General features: G+C 42.2%; 1 long non-coding RNA gene across 1 annotated transcript in view; it reads right to left on the bottom strand.

The window, feature by feature from the left end:
- Positions 1-17,302, bottom strand: part of LOC141976067 (uncharacterized) — an 88,933-nt gene that overhangs the window by 4,939 nt on the left and 66,692 nt on the right. The window contains exons 3-6 of the long non-coding RNA XR_012636061.1: positions 15,649-15,778; positions 2,935-3,016; positions 1,329-1,437; positions 763-920 (exon numbers count right to left, since the gene is read on the bottom strand). This is a non-coding gene — a long non-coding RNA (uncharacterized LOC141976067). The remainder of the gene's footprint in view (positions 1-762; positions 921-1,328; positions 1,438-2,934; positions 3,017-15,648; positions 15,779-17,302) is intronic.

Genomic DNA, 17,302 nt, shown 5'->3' with positions numbered 1-17,302 from the left:
AATCATTAGTTAAATGATGGATGAGTCCCACTGGGCAGCAGTTTTATTTCATTTAGGAGAGTAACTCTTCCAAAAAATCCTTAGTGTCCTGTGTATGGAGATAAGATTGAGATGATGAAGCGCACCCGTAGTATACAGAGACACAACTGATAGTGTTCCGCAATGACACATGGGTGGCATTTACCTCAGTACTGTACACATGGATAAAAGTGGTCAAAAAATCTGTCAATTTTCTGTCAAAAAATGTCATTTCCACACAATCAAAACTTTTTGTGAAATTGTATTGATTTCAACAACAACAAACTAGAAAAAAGAATTGGGGGAAAGAACACTTCCAAAATGTTGAAACGTCCCATTTCAACATTTTCAGAATCGAGAGTTTTGATTTTTCATTTTGAAATGACTTTTTAATCTTGAAATTTTATTTTTATATTTAAAACTTAAAAAAATTAAAAAGAGAGAGTCATAATATAAACAAAATATCTTGAATGTATTGAAGCCAAACTTTGCCAATGACCTGAAACACAGAAATGTTCAGAATTTTGTTTCAGTGAAAAAAATGTAAATTTTGGTTTTTCATCCTGATTTGTGATGAACATTTTTTCAAAATCTCAGTTTTTTTCTTGGGATGGAAATCTGTTTTCTACCCAGCTCTGCACATGGACAGTGGACAGCGTCCTGTCCATGATACTTGGCTTTATGATATTTTTCAATATGCTACTGCCCATATATCGTACGGCTCATTTTCTTTAAACAACGTACATTCTAGCATTCAACTCACATGCCTTCAACAGACCCAGCAGTGCCTTTAAATGTATGGTGTGAAATTCACAGATGAGAGAAATTCTAACCACATAAAGTCACACGATGCAGCAGGAGGTAATTAACGGTCAGATTGAAAAGACTGAAAAAGAGGATAACTGTAGAGAAATAAGACACTTGTGAGATTGGTATCAGGCTATGGAGCTTTTGATCTGTCAGTCACTGGTATTAATCCAAGTCAGGTTTATAGGCAATGGATTTAGAATCATAGAATATCAGGGTTGGAAGGGACCTCAGGAGGTCATCTAGTCCAAGCCCCTGCTCAAAGCAGGACCAATCCCCACTTTTTGCCCCAAATGGCCCCCTCAAGGATTGAACTCACAACCCTGGGTTTAGCAGGCCAATGCTCAAACCACTGAGCTATCCCCCCCCCGCATGGCTGTTCAGTGGCCGGTGTGAAAAAGTTGGTACCGCTGGTTCAATTCCTAGTAGGTAGGGATCTATATCACAAAGGGAAAAAAACTTGTCACAATTGACTGAAGCAGCATGAAGCCTGAACATCTCACCGCTAGTTCTTTTAGGTCCATTGGCAGAGCAGGTCGGGAGTGGGAAGAAGCTTGCGCAGCCACAGCTCCTGTTTTGGGAAGAGGTGGGCTTCACTGGTGTTCTTAGTTCCTAGGAGAAAGGGGAACTCAGACCTGAGGAGGTGGAATCCAGATGCATTCTGGGACTTTCATCAGCCATAATGCTGCTAGACGGGGCCTAGCCAAAGAAACTGCTAGAAAGTAAAAGCTGGATTTCTGCTTGTACTGCAGCCCTTAGTAAAGGAGAGCATGCTGATGTCTTATGGGCAGGGGTGGCTGGACGTCTTGCTCTTGAGTGCTTTACTAATCTAGATGTGCTTCCACTATACAGACTCCCTGCAATGACTCACAGCAAGCCTGACTTATTTTCTAACATCTGACTGTCTTTCCCCCCCCCGCCGCCCCGCCCTCTGTTGAGGGAGCTCCAGAAGATGATTAAATAGGGAGAGCTGGGGATGAACTGGCAATGTCAAACCCTGACAGGCTGTGCTCACTCAGTCTAGTTTCTGAATGATGAGACTATCCAGCCTAAACCACTAATATATTATATACCGGTGCACAATTTATGATTTCCCTCTTTTCCATTAATTTCTCTACCAACAGCAATGCTTGGAGACTTGCCCTACTATGCAACTGTTTTAGGTTGATGGTTGTAGCTCACGGACGCTTACCCACTAGGGGCTTCAAATCAATTAAAGGTACAGGTCCACAGCACCTTACAGCATCAGGCCCATCAATTCTCATAGCCCCCAGTTCACCAACATATTTAAGCTAACTTTAAACATGTAAATGGTCCAGTTGACTTCAGTGGAACTACATGTGGACTTATAGATAGAACTGACTGAAAAAATGTCAACAAAATTATTTTTCCCATCAGAAAATGCCATTCCGCCAAAAAGAAAAATGTTTCACAGATGCGTATTGGTTTCAATGAAAATGCTGGGAAGGTTTCTCCAGACCAGGATGTAATTTGAGAGAGAGAGAGAGAGAGACCCACCCCAGAACAGCCAAATGGTTCAGCCACTCACCTGCAATGTGGAAGAGCCAGGTACAAGTCCCTTCCCCAAATCAGGAAGAGCATCAAGACGAACCTGTATTTTCCACATCACACGTGAGTGCCTGAACCACTTGGATAATTTGGGTTGGGGGGGCTCTCTCTCCCCTTCTCAAACAAATTCATAAAGTCTCAGGGTTCCACTTTGGAACTAAAGAAAATGCCAAAATCTTGAAATTTCTAATGAAACAGAATAGTTGTTTTCCAGCCAGCCCTATATAAAATCCATCATATACTTACCTCAGTGAATCAGGGGCCTTACTTCAGAACTTGCTGGGCCTGATTCTCCTCTAGCTTATGTTAGTGTAAGTCAAGACTAACTCTGCTGAAGATAGCAAAGATACACCAGCACAAAGCTGATGGAAGTGAGCGGAGAATCAGACCCTATATTTTAGATGCAAGCAGCTTTGTGTCTTCTTTGAACTTTAATGGTATTTCCATATGCATATTCCACCGTATCCTCCATTACATAAAAATAATATGCCACAATAATATTCTTACAGGATATATTTACTGGAAAACTAATTTACTTACATTTCATTCCATTGGCCTGCTTAAAAACACACCTCTCTTTTCCCCACTCCTTTGCTCTATGTTGTTGACATGTGACATCCAGCTAAATGGAGGGAAATGAATACAAGTTAAACTCAAGCGTTGTGAATGGTTTATAACTGGAGCTGACAGAGTCTTATGATATTATCTTAGGCCAGATCCTCAGATGGTGTAAAACTGTGCAGCTCCAGTGAGATCAATGAAGCTGTAACGATTTGCACAAGCCACGGACTAGATCATTTTTGTATCTTCCAAACCAAAAACAACCATCACTGTCTTTTCAAGGGAAATAGCGTGCGTGTGCACATGTGTGTTGCAGATGCCGAATCTCCAGTAATAACACCCAGCTTTCTTATGGTACTGGTATATGTTCAAAGCAATGGGTGATGCGAAACAGACAGATTACAGACAGGTGAAGTGAGACAGAAAGCGGATGTGACCTGCGTGAGGCCAGTGTGTCAGCATTAGAGCCAGAACTAGACCTCAGAAGCTCCCATCCCTTAGCTCGTGTTGGTTTAGTTTTAAATCACAGGATCTTTATCATTTCTTCTAAGATCTGATCCAATGCTTGTTGAAGTCAAAGGAAAGACACCCACCAACTTAAATGCGCTTTGGATCAGACCCAAGACTCTAGTTAATACTGTGTATACATTGCTTTGAATCACATGCTTGGTTTCAGTTACACACTTACATGAAAACAGCAATTAGATCAAATCAAAAGTCCCTTAATTTGACTCTGGAAAATTATCCTCCTCCCCTTTTTAAAAAAACTTTAATTCTTATTAAATGTAACACATTTACAACATAACATCACTATAGTTCTGTTCTGCAAATGTCACTATTTGTTATGCCCAAGTGTAGATGATGGTACAGCACATACTGTAATGTGTATTCTACTGTGAATAAAATCCCCTGTTGGAAAGAAAATTATCACATGCTTATTGAATGGCAGGGGCCAAATTGTCAGCAGAACTTCCACACAGCTTCCAAATTTGAACCTGCCCCTTTTGCACAAAGAAAATACCCCGTTTTCCCATGCAAGCACCACTTGCACTTGTAAATTCAGAAGCTTGCAAGTGCAATTTGTTACGTGCAATGTAATGCAAATCGGGCAATCTTTCTTGAAACTTTGGCCAGAAAAATATAAACTGAGAAGGAAAAATCAAACTAAATGATAGTGTAAAGGAAAGTAGAGGGAGAAAGAAAAATAAAATGGTGTCAAACAAGGATATTCGATTTAATGCAGGAGATCAAACTGAGTGTATTTTCTGCACTATCAGGAGTAGAATAGCTGGAACAAGGTCCCATATTAAACACAAATTTGTAAATTATCTTTCTGAATTTTTTCTTAACTGCATCATTGGATAGTAGGCAACACTTAGAAATGACACACAACACCTTCATTCACTGTAGTACCTGATGAGATAGTAACAGGAGATGGCCTATTTGGCAGTGGGTGTGTCTCTGTGTATGCATCCCCTCTATCCCCTACCTGCCCTTACTCCCAGTCCATCTTTGAAACAGGTTAACAAGCAGCTGCTGCTTACTACACAGATCACTGTAGATCATTGAAATTGACTGAGAGTCAATTCAAAAGAAACTAGAGATTGATCAAAATGCTCTCCAAACTTTAGGGCTGTTCAGAACTCCGAGCCTGAATTTGGATTCAAATTACACATGTAACCTTTTTATTCGCATTTTTTTTCTGGTTAAGGCACTGGATTGGGACTCAGGAAATCTGCATGAATTCATGGCTCTGCCACAGATTTCCTAGGTGATGAGGGGTAAATACCTTAGGGCCAGATTTGTAAAGGTATTTAGGAGCCTAGAGATGCAGGTAGTTGCCTAGTGGGATTCCCAAAAGCTTTTTAGAATCCAGGGTACCTAAACACCTTTACAAATCTGGGCCCTTCCATGCCCGGTCTGTAAAGTAGAGTTCATACTCCTTTCCTACAAGAAGGTGGATAAATTCAGTGAGGATAAATTCAGTAACATATGTGCAGTGCTCCAATACTGCATTGATGAGCATCATATCCATATCTACACTGAGAAAGAGATTTATAATGGTCCAAATCAAACCCCAGGATCCATATAGTGTCTGGAACCAAATTCCGTGGCTGGCGAACTTTAAAGACTTCTTAAATAATTAGATAAACCTGGAATTTTATTTTTATAATAAATCTAAGGATAAACAATGAACTTCAATAAGCAATGTACAGTACAGTAAGCAATGTAGCAGTATTGTGATTCTGATGCCTTTTATTCTGATGTACATCAGTGGTAACTCAATTGAAGCCGGTAAAATTACACTGCTGACACTCAGATCAGAATCAGGTCCAATAGGATTGACCCTCTTTGTGCTTGCACCAGTTTTATACCAGGATAACCTCTTTCAATGGAGCTACTGTTGATTTACAGTAAGAACAAAATAAGGTCCAAGGGCTAACTGGAAGATTTGTACTCTATGTTATTTCTTACACATATGTCCACACCAACAGCCTCACACCACCTGCTGATTAGTACAGATTACACTCAGTAGGGTCACGAATGTTTCTAAAGAAATAATATTTGCACTTAGACAGTTTCTTTTATCCAATGATCTCAAAGCTTTTATCCAATGAGCTCAATGATTCCAAACTTCGGCCAACAGCAAATTGCCCCAGACCCCCATGAGGCAATACGTATTATTATTCCCATTTAACAACTGGAAAAAGCAAGACACAGAAATTAGTAAGTGACTTTACTGGGGTAAATTAGTAAGCCGGTGACAGAAGTGTGACTAGAATGCAGGAGCCCTGATTCCTAGCCTCATGTGCTAAGTTCTAGACCGCAATTTCCTTGTGAAGTAATAAAAGGAAATCAGCCGATGTAAATCAGTGTAGTTCCAAAGACTTCAATGGAGCTACTCCAATTTACACCAGCTGAGGATCTGACCCCTAGAATGAAGACCACCTGAAGTGACTGCAGAATAGATATCGGTTTTATTTAAAATGTAAGATCCTTAGGGCCAGCGCTTCTCTTTTAAACCACCAAAATGCATGCTCAGGATGCAGACACATTTGGATGCCCTCAGCTGGAAATCATGTTCACTCAACACTCACAGCTGATGCACAAATTGTCTCTACTCATGCTTAGACGTTCAGATGGCCTGGTGCCTACACACAAGCTGATTAGAACCTGCCCTGGGCTATAAGGGCAAGGCAATGGTATGTTCAGATCAGTAAACTGTATAATAATATAAATGTCATCTATTCCGCAAGAAGCCTTGGCAGTATAAGTATCTTGTGCCTGATTGCATCTACGTGCCAAAAAGAAACTTGAAGACTTTCAGGAGAAAGGAAGGCATGGGATTCACCACCAGCTCTTCTGGCTTCCAACACAAGTTGTATAGCAATGGGTGCCTTGTTAATCCCAAGACTATCTAGTGAGTGTCAGATTGTATGTAACATGAATACAACCGGTGTATATATAGCCTTGTTGAGCAGCCAAGCTCAGAGCAGAAAATGAACCACGAACAGTATGTCTGGCACAGTTCAAGACATGAGCGGTACACTTGCCAGAAAAGGTGGCAACCAGCCAAAGTAGAATAGTCCTGGGGGGTCACTAACTGGTTGTGCATTAGCCTTTCTGAGGGGCAAACTGCAGCAACGCACAGCAAGCATTATGGGTAATGGAGTAAGGACACTCATTTTAGGACACTAGTTCGAATCCAGCCCACACCTATGGACAGTCATCTCCATCTGATTGTCCCTGGAGACCTATATGAAATGAAATGATGGTCTCACTCCATTTCCTACTGGATAGAGGTCAACAATATGATCGCAGTGTGTATCCTCCTTGGCAGCCTTGCCAGAGAAGCCGAAGGCCAAATGGGAAGAAAGTCTGGACTATGTCCCATTGTTGATGAAAGGGTCCCTCCAGGATAGCATTGAGGCAAACTGGTAGGGTGCAGCATTACCAGCTTCACAAGTCCTATTTAATTTTTCAGCAGAGAAAACAGGGAGAACAATGCGAGATACAACAGATAGAACATGGGATAAAACTGCGAAAATAATCTAGGTTAAAGATCTAGTGGGTGAGCCTACAGACCAACTGAAAACGTAACGGGGTGATGCAGAAAACTGCTTCATGAAACACGCAGCAATACCTCCAGAACATCAAGGCAAGAGGGTGTTGTCCTGCAAATACATTACCAAAGAGAACTTTGTATCACAATAAAGGAACGTTCGCTAGCTCTCAGACTTCTTTCTCTAGAGTCATTTTGTTTGTATCTGAACCATACACCAAACCATTCAAAGTGGCTTCCCCCTTTTCTTTGATCATTCATCATTTTGTCCATAACCAGGAGATTGCTCATCCTACAAAACAAAGGCTCCCAACTGCACTGCATAAACTACAAATAACTCCCCTTGATTTCAGTGAGAGCCCCTTGTGTCTTGCTGTGTGAGAATAAGACTGTCTGATTCTGTAGCTGAGAATTCTACCCTTTCTCCATAATTGTGCCAAAGACCAGCTGTCTGAGACTAGAAGATGTGAAATTCATTTGATGCTTTTCAAAAGACAATAATCCTTTCCTGGAAGTCCCATTAGAACCACTAAGAGATAGAAGGTCAATGTTAAAGGTAAATGAAGGTCAGTTATTTATTTATCTATCAATTAATTCAGTGATCTGTGAGGCAACTCACTGTAATTTAGGGAATCCCTCCCAAATGAGGAGAAATATGCTTTCCCCCATTGCATTCCCTCCAGCAACCATCAGATCTTGTATAAATTCAGGACCGAATGCTGTTTCTCTACTATGCACTTTTTAGTGGTCCTCCATCTCCAACACACAAACAGAAAAGTTGGCCATTGACTGCTATTCAAGAGGCCAGGGTTTAAGTGTGATTTTCTTTTCCAGTGATTTTCCCGATTTTTTCGTATACTTTCATTAGATTTACATACCCATTTGCAATTCCTGGGGCACAGCTCAGAGTTGATTCTATTCCTACTAAAGATTTCATGAAAACTTTCAGTCGCCATAAAGACAGAATCTTGTGCAAATCAGTAGTGTTACAAGTTTATAATCTAGCCCCCTTTTTTTTTTCTTGAGGTTCCTCAATCACTAATGTAGATCCATCATAAATTTGTATTTATAATACTTTATGTTAACTGCCTCTTTCATCTTTGAAAACAGAAATCTGCCTGAAATGCTTTTGATTGATTAGCATAATCCAAAACCACTAAACTTTTATTGCCAAACTGGATTTGGAGTTTGTATTAAAGTTTATGACACAGAGATATTTAAAAGATTAGTAAATGTGCTCAGAAAAAACCCAATCCGGCAACACTGGAATATTACCATCAATATTTCAGTCTAAACTGTTGAAGCATCGGAATTACAAGGTGCAATTATCTTTTGGAATGTGTGGCTCCTAGGGGTGATCTTTATGTTAAAGGAAAAGATGGTTTAATGCTTAGTAAATGAGTGCTAATTAAAAAGCTGGGAGAAAAGTCTGTCATAGCTGAATCACGAGACAAATGCATGCTGTGCGTTTGTTCAAATAGTCTATGGTATGCTGACAATACTAAGCAAGTGTGGCCCTCTATGAAGTGTATTTGCCAAAACAAATCCCTTTGCGAAGTCTGATTCTCTGTGACTCTATCCACCAACAGCCAGTAATGCTCACAGTAAAGCAATGTCTTTACTCTATATGAAGTCCTATTAAAGTCAATGGGTACTTAATGTGAGTGAAGCTATCAATGTCTACCCCCACAGTAGCATTATATAAAAGGATTTGGACACCTCTCAGATTTTTTTTAACCAATTGGAAACAATTCTGCTAATATATTATACAATTGGCATCTTCTATTGCTTATTTTCTTATGCTGGAAGTTTGCATGGAAATAGCATTTTTGTTGCTTTCTTCTTCATCTGCTCTGGCTACCTATTCTGAACTTGAAGTCATTGATCTGGCTACTTAGGGTTCTTTCAGTGTACCTTGTGCAGCAATTTTGGGCTGTGATCATTTTAATTGTTAATATTACAGAAGCTTCTTCAAGTTTTTTTTTTTTAATATATATAAAACAAATCTTTCATGGTCAGATATGGGAATGTGGATCACATGAGGAGCCAAAACAAAGACTCCCATTGACTTCGATAGGTTTTGGATCAGGCCCCAAGCAGGTCTGGAGGAGGAGTATTAAGGAGGAAAGTGACTCTTCCCTTCCTATGAATATGCAAAGTTCATCATTCGCTTACAATGGGAACAGTTTCATCCCGATTTAGATCATGGTCCATGGATAATCAGCCCACTATTCACTTCTCCCAGATTTGGGGAAGTGTAATCAAGAAAGCATTATAAAGCAAACCTGCCCTGAAGGGAGATAGTTGCTTTAATAATGTTTCGGCCTTAATCCATATTGTGTTTATGGCTGGAGGCTGGGTTTTTGTTGAGTTCCCCCCGCCCCAATATTATTCCCAGGCCTGATCCTCAACTGGTGTAAATCAGCAAAGCTCCACTGATTTCTAAGGAACCACACTCTGATTTACACCAGCTCAGGATTTGACCTGGAACCAGGTCTGATTTTATTTAAAGACGCAAACCTAAGCTCACTTTATGCCAAAATGTCCAACCCGAAAGCAAAATGCACTTTTTTTTCAGCTCAAATCTGCTAAATTGCAAAAAGCCTTCTCTGGTCTGCTGCTGGCCCCTTGTCACACATTTCTTGAATACAGTCCAAGCCTGAGCCAAGGAAATGCATATTAATAGAAAAAAGAAAATGACTGATGCCTTCCCAAGCATCTGTCACACTCGCAATTTTTAATGAGCCTTATATAATGTGTCATCAACACTATTTATTTTACAGCCATCAATCTTAGTCACCCACATCTATCACAGGGAACCTGGCACAGAGAGGGACCAACCTTTAGAGAAGGGGTCTCAAAACTCCACTCCACCCCTTCCATGAGGCCCCGCCCCTGCCCTGCCTCGTCCCACCCCTTCCCTGCCCCCATTCCAACCCCTTCTCCAAAACCCCGGTGCGCGCCAGGCTGGAGCCGCTCTAGATAAATGCTGGGGGAGGTGGGGGAGGCATGGAGAGCTGGTGGGCGGCAGAAAATAACCCTGTGGGCCACCCGCGGGCCATGTGTTTGAGACCCCTGCTTTAGAGCAACATGATAAAGCAATGATGCTTTTGTAACCAATCAGAGAAATACTCAGGCTCCCTCCACACTTGTGTGTCTAGTTTTGCTCCCTGTTATTCGGTTTCCAATTTTGCTTGATTGTACAAATCCCGCCTTAAACACCCATATTTTCCAGCCTTCCAAAAGTTGGCCCAACACTTGATTCTGCTTGGGCAAGGTCAAACTTTGACTGAGTTCAGGAGAGTGGTTGAAGAAGAAACTCAAAGTGAAGGCGAAATTCACAGATGAGCAGACTACATCTGGTTGGAAAACAGACGTTTTACACCGAAATTTGACACACATGGCAAATCCCTTGTGAATCAATACCACTGAGGCTACATCTAACATTTGAGCTGGGAGGTGCGATTCCCAGCTCATGAAGACATACCTACCCTAGCTCTGCTTGAGCTAGCATGCTAAAACCAGCCATGGAGCCAGGGTAGCAGGGGCAGCTAGCCGCCCAAGTACATACCCTGGGGTCTGGGCAGGCTTGTGCTTGGGTGGCTAGCCTGAGATGCCGCCCTTATTACTGTAGCTACACTGCTCTTTTTAGTGCGCTAGCTTGGGTACATCCACACAAGCGGGGGATCACACCTCCCAGCTCAAATGTAGACATAGCCAGATTTTAGCATAACTCCTAACTGTAAACTCTAAAAGGTGATTTACCAGCAGGCAACGGAGTTAGAGAGAATAGAGTAATCCATACAGAGCACTAAACAGAGTCAGGACTCCTCGATTCTATTGTCCCCTCTCCTGTTGTTTCACTCTATGGCCTTCAGCAAGTTAGTTAGGCCAATATTTTCACAAGTGGCCAGTGATTTGGGGCACCACCTTTTTTCTGCACACAACTTGAGACTATTGGAGGGGCTGAGCATTGATTTCAACTGGAAGTGTGGGAGATTAGCACTTTGGAAAATCAGGCCCCAGGTGTCTTAAGATGGAAACCCAAAAACGGAAGTATCCAAAGCTGCTGGCCACACCTGAAATGTTTGGAATCAGCCTCAAACAACTATGTAAGAGGCAGTCTCCCCATCTTTAAAATAGGGATATTTACCCATTTTAAAGCCCTTCGAGATCTTTGTGTGGGCTATTAGTATTAGTTAGAGATGGCTGAAAAACAGGAGAAAAATTTCATGAAGATTTTCCTTTTATTTTCAAAATTCAAATTTTGATGGGAAATGTCATTAAAGTTTAAAATGTGTTATTATTATTGCACAGGCCCTTACCACTAGAGCTAAAGGGGAATCTATTGGCACTACAGAGCCTATGATGTGCAGCTGAGTAGTCTTCATTCCGCCCAGCAGAGGGTAGTAGCACACCTGCACACTCATTAGTTAGTCCAATGTACACACTATGCCCCATATGTCCCCATTTTAATTCTTGCCAGCTTGGCACACCAATAACTGGATCACTAAGAGGTCAAAAGCAAGAAGTTACCAGTGGTTATTGTTCACTGTCTAGGCCCAAGGCCTACTGAAAGAAATTTGGGGCCCTGGTCCGTCATTTTCACTGGCGCTCTGCCTCCTCCCATTTCACCCCAGTTACAGACCTTTTGGGGCTCCCCCAAGCTAGGGGGCCCAGTACAACTGTCCCCGCTATCCCTCACCTTTATCAGCCCTGCCTAGGGGCATTCCCTGACTCTGTATGATGGTCACAGCAGCAAAAGCCATCCAGCACTGGCTGTGTATGTCTACTTAGCAGCAGGTGTGTGCAAATAATCAAGCATGGGCCAAAGTGAGCATCCATTTCTGATGGCTCATAGCTTCACTGTGCTTAAACCTCCGCTCAGCTTTACCCTCTAAGGTTTCTCTACCAGGCAGCAAATACACATATTAGTCATGTTATCACACTCCCACACTTCCCTCAGTGCACACATTTCTGGGAAGAAGAAAAGCCACTGAAAGAAACAGAGGTTTCTGTTTTATCCCTTTTATTTTCCACAAACTAAAGTAACCCAACCCTGGTTTTGCTCAATTTAAAAACAAAAACAAAACCCTCTCAACGAATTCCTGTTTTTCATAGAATCATAGAATATCAGGGTTGGAAGGGACCTCAGGAGGTCATCTAGTCCAGCCCCCAGCTCAAAGCAGGACCAATCCCCAATTAGATCATCCCAGCCAGGGCTTTGTCAAGCCTGACCTTAAAAAAGGTCTATTACAAATTATTTGTATTTGTATTTATTTGTTTATTACAAATTGATCTTCAATGTGTGAAATAAATCAGTGAAAATGCAAATCCACAAATAAATAGGTGTTCTGCTGTTGCTATGACTACTAGACATTTTTACCTGGACAGAGATTTTATGTTTCACAGTTGCGAACAGTTTAAAAGGAGGATTACATTCAGTTTTTAGTCCTGGTGCATTTTCCCCACACAGCACCATATGAGAGCTTATTTTCGGTTGCTTCCTAGAAAATCAGAGAGAGGAGCTCTTTTTCACTCCAGACTGGACAGACAACATACAAATGCAGTAAATGTGTTAGGGCTTATGAAGCCTATTCTACACATACAGGAAAAAGAGAGGGTACAATATTATTATTAGCATTAGAAGAGCAACTAATGGTCCTAACCAAGTTTGGGACCCCATTGTGCTAAATGCTGGACATACGTATCGACAAGACAGACAAAAGGTGTTAGGAAAAGATTCAACATACAATCTGATGACTGGAAACTGAGGCAGATAGATCACATGGCTAGCCAAAGGTGTCACAGGGAGACTGTGGCAGCACTGAGAATTGAGCTAAGATCTTGAGTCCCAGGAGCTAAGATCTCGAGTCCCAGTCCAGCCACCATCCTTCTACCACAGGGCAGAGTGGTTTCTTACAGGACACCTAATCATCATGATGGACATGATTTAAAACATTTCAAGCATAATAACCTAATTTCAGCCCTGGAATAAGCAACTGCATCTCCTCTGAAGTCGATGTTGGAGTCACACCGGTTTATTCAGAGCTGAATTTGGCCCAGTGGGTAAAACTGATAGCAGGCTACACATACCCCTCAAATTATTATTATGGCTAGGAGAGGAAAGGAGGGAGCACAAACACTGTCACCCTAATCCTGGCCTTTCTTAGAAGTGACACACTGCAAACCTGGTGCACCATGAACTTCAGAATCTATACCATGGTGGGTGTAGTCAGGGGGTGTCGTCTCTGTGCTTAAGCACTTCTGATACACTTGCCCATACTGTCCACTCTCCCGCATTTCTCTTGTTCCTCCTCCCAGTAGAAGCGGCCTGCTTCAGTAGGGAGTTGTGTATGGGCACAATGCCAACCTGAACACAGGTGCAAAATAAACACCCCCCTTCTGTTTGACTCCACCTTGCCTCTTGAGCTGTCATGCACACCAGTGAAATTTGGGCATAAGTTACTAACAAAGTACCATTCACAGCACTTGTCACTCGCTAGGCCATTCCACAGCTGGTATACATCGGCACAGCTCCATGACTGTCAATGGAGCTCAGCTGATTTAGACCAGCTGAGGGCATGGCCCATTTTACACAAGTTTTAATAACTTCAAAAGGCCCAAAGCAATGGAAAGTCAAGCCCACTGACTTCATGGAGTTATCTCCTGATTTATAGCGGCTCTGTAGCATAGAAGGGAACAATCTTATCCTTGGAAAGGAGGAGTCAGATGGCCTTTCCAATTCTAATTTGAGAAACAGCATGGGGCTGAGCACAGGGCATGTCTGGGGGCTTAGGGGCTCCCAAGTTCTAATACTAGCTGGCTTGGAGACTCCCTGTATGACTTCAGCAAGTCCCTTAACCTCCCTGTACCATGTTTTACCATCTGTCAATGGCCCCATTAACACCTCCTTGCCTCACAAATATGGTTAGGAGGATTAAGTAGCTAATGGAACAGATTGAAGCTGGACAAGAAGCAGTTTTCCCATCCTACAAAAAAATTTCCCATCCCAAATCAGGACAGCAAGTCAAAATAGCAAAACTTTTTGCAAACCGAAAATTTGGTTTTAAAAAAAAAAAAACAAAACCCCTTCAGGTCAATTGAAATATTTCATTCTGATCATTTCAATGACGTCAAAATTCACATAGCTTAAATGTCCAAAGGAGACATCATTTCAAACTGGATTTGTCATTTTGGAAGAGTCAAAACAAACATGTTTCGCCAATCGTGAAACTTTTTTGCAAAAAAATTTTCAAGTTGAAAACAGGGGCGGTGGAACAATGTGTATAGCGGGGGTGCTGGGAGCCATTGAACCAAACTGTAAACCCTATCTGTGATGGAAACCACTTCAACCGAAGGGGTGCTGCTGCGTCCTCAGCACCCCTCGTTCCAGCACCTATGCTTGAAACCAGACCCTTTCCCACAAAAAGTTTCAATGAACTGTTTTCAGAGTAACAGCCGTGTTAGTCTGTATTCGCAAAAAGAAAAGGAGTACTTGTGGCACCTTAGAGACTAACCAATTTATTTGAGCATGAGCTTTCGTGATGCATCCGATGAAGTGAGCTGTAGCTCACAAAAGCTCATGCTCAAATAAATTGGTTAGTCTCTAAGGTGCCACAAGTACTCCTTTTCTTTTTTCAATGAACTGGCATTTTCCAACAAAAAATGTTGCATCGAAAAATTCCCAATCAGCTTTAGACCAGACCCTCAAGCTGGTGTAAACTGGAGCTGCTCCATTGAAGTCAATGGATCTGGGCTAATTGATACCATCTGAGGATCAGCTCCAATGATGGTAAAGTGCTAAGCCTGCACTTATGTGATTCTACACAATATCCAGCATCATGAAATATTTTTGAACCATCAAAACAATCCTCAAGTAATTTGTTAATGTCGTTCATTTCCACCGGCCTCAATCTATATGGACTTGCACTTGCATGCTCTCTCTCTCTCTCTCGCACATACACACATTTACACACACATACATTGATTGTGAAAGTGCTCCAAACAAACACAGGCACTGGTATGCCTCTTTTCCTTAAAAGCAAAGCAGACAGCTCAAGCAGCAGTCTGTGAAAGCAGGCATTCAATTCTACTCAGAAAACCTCGTTTTCCTCTAAATGGGCCTCTCATCAGGCTCAGTGACAACTCTTAGCTGCCTGAGAAAAAGCACTGGAATAAAAAAAAAAAAAAAAAAAAGGAACCTATTTCCCAGAGCAAAGTAATCCCTATTCCATTGCCATGGCACCAGACATCCGTCTCTTCCTTTCATTGACCAGACAAGGTTCCCCTCAGCTACTAGCTTCTTTTTTCCTTTTCTCTCTTTTTTTGGGGGGTGGATGCGTGTGTGTATGCCTGAATTTGTTTCCTTGGTAGAAAAAGTAATCATTAAAGAATTAGTTTAGGTTGATTGATTCTTCAGGGACAGAAAAGGGCTCTGGGGGCTTTGTAATCTCTGACATGATCTCAAAACAGAGGCCTTCAGCATGATACAATATTGAAATAACAAAGGAAGGTGCAGTCTCTCCCACTTTGAAATCCAAACAGTACAGTTTATAGCCTGGAAGTCAAAGCTCCTCAGCAAACCAAGGTACAGAGAATGTTACTGGGAAAACACAAAGATAACCCACCTTTTCATGATCAAGGGGGTAAAACTATCAGCGAGATCCTCGGCTGGTGTAAACCTGAAGTTTCCTTGCCTTCAACGTAGTTATGCTAGTTTATCGCAGCTGATGATCTGGCTCTATATTCCAATGCAACCTGAAAAGAAAAGTAGTATAAAAATGAATGATAAAGAGGAGTCGGTTTAAAACCAAAGAAAGCCAAATAGCTAAACAAAGGGAATCCAAGTGAGGTGAAAGGAAGAATAGATATAAATACCTGGAAACCCGGGCTATGTTACAAAACACACAGGTGCTGAAAAGCATGAACAGTTAAGATCACCCAAAACACCTTAACTCTATCCTCATACCGTGGGCAACCGGCCATTTTTTGCCTGGAGTATCCTTCATACTCTGCTTGATACAGTGGGGGATTTTTAAGCACTAGATTCTCAACTGCACCAACCTTCTGCTGGGCACAGTTAGCTGTGGCGCCCTGAGTCTGGGTCCAGCTCCACCCCAGCCCCAGCACAGCGTTGTTCTGATATGTGCTGGCTGGTGACGACTAGGGGCGCTGACGGCAGCAGAGGAGCTGGCTATGCCAGGGGAGTCCCCATGTAAGGAGATCCAGCTGATTTCCAGCCCCGTTGGGAGACAAGAGCTCCACAAAGGGGCTAGGTCACAGGTCAGGATCTGTCTCTGAATTTTTTAAATCCATTTCTAGTCTGATTTTCAGTGGTACCGAGCACCCATAATTCTTGCTCAAGTCAATGGGAGCTCCAGGTACTCAGTCCCTCTGGGGAGGCCCTCAGCACCTTTGCAATGCCAGGCCTTTCATAAATATGTGCTTGGATGTATCGTTTGCCCAGATTTCAATTGGTGTGAGTGAAAGCCCAGACTCGCTGCCTAATTCTTATAGAAAAATAAGCTTGTTTTTTTCCCCCACACACAGGAGGATGGCTATGTGGCTGGAGTTTGGCTGTCTCTTTATTCATGAATAATTCTAAGTAACCACCTTCTGCGGCTTCCCTGCAACTACGGTCCTGACAAGACAGATGGCTCCGAACTGCCTCGTGCCATGGTTCACCTTTTTAGTTTCATAAAAATCAATTTTCTGTGGCATCTGCAGGCAGGTGCAGGAGAAAGCAGGCGAGAGAGGGAAAAATATTCAGTGCACACACAGACTCCTCAGCCGTGCTGCGGATGGGGTGCATGCACACACACACACAAGTGATTTCTGGAGGTTCCTGCAGTCTGATCAATTTTGCATGCAGTTCAGACCTGGAGTGAATTTATTATTCTTTGGGAACTTTCTACCTGAAAGGAAGATGGATCCGTTATGACACAGCCTGGGGTTTCAATCAGAAATCTCCACACATATATTCAGATTGTTTTCTCTTTTCACAACACTCCCCTAGTGGCTCAGCCTCCTTCTTTTGGCAAAGGGGGTCGATGATTCAATGCCAGCACACTAAGTAGTTGGCAAGTTGCCTTATTATCATCTACATTACAGTAGTGCCTAGATGCCCCAATTGCGATCAGGGCCTCATTACGCTAGGCACTGTACATACACAGAATACATAGCAAGACACAGTGCCTGCTCCAAAGAGCTTGCAATCCAAATAGTCAAGACAGGCACAAAGGGTGAGCGGGGAAAGAGAGATACAGAGGGGTGAAGAGACTT

This window comes from Natator depressus, chromosome 22 (assembly GCF_965152275.1).
Source record: "Natator depressus isolate rNatDep1 chromosome 22, rNatDep2.hap1, whole genome shotgun sequence".
NCBI lineage: Eukaryota > Metazoa > Chordata > Testudines > Cheloniidae > Natator > Natator depressus.
The sequence above is the reverse complement of the archived record's forward strand: the minus strand, read 5'-3'. Positions and strand labels throughout refer to the sequence as shown.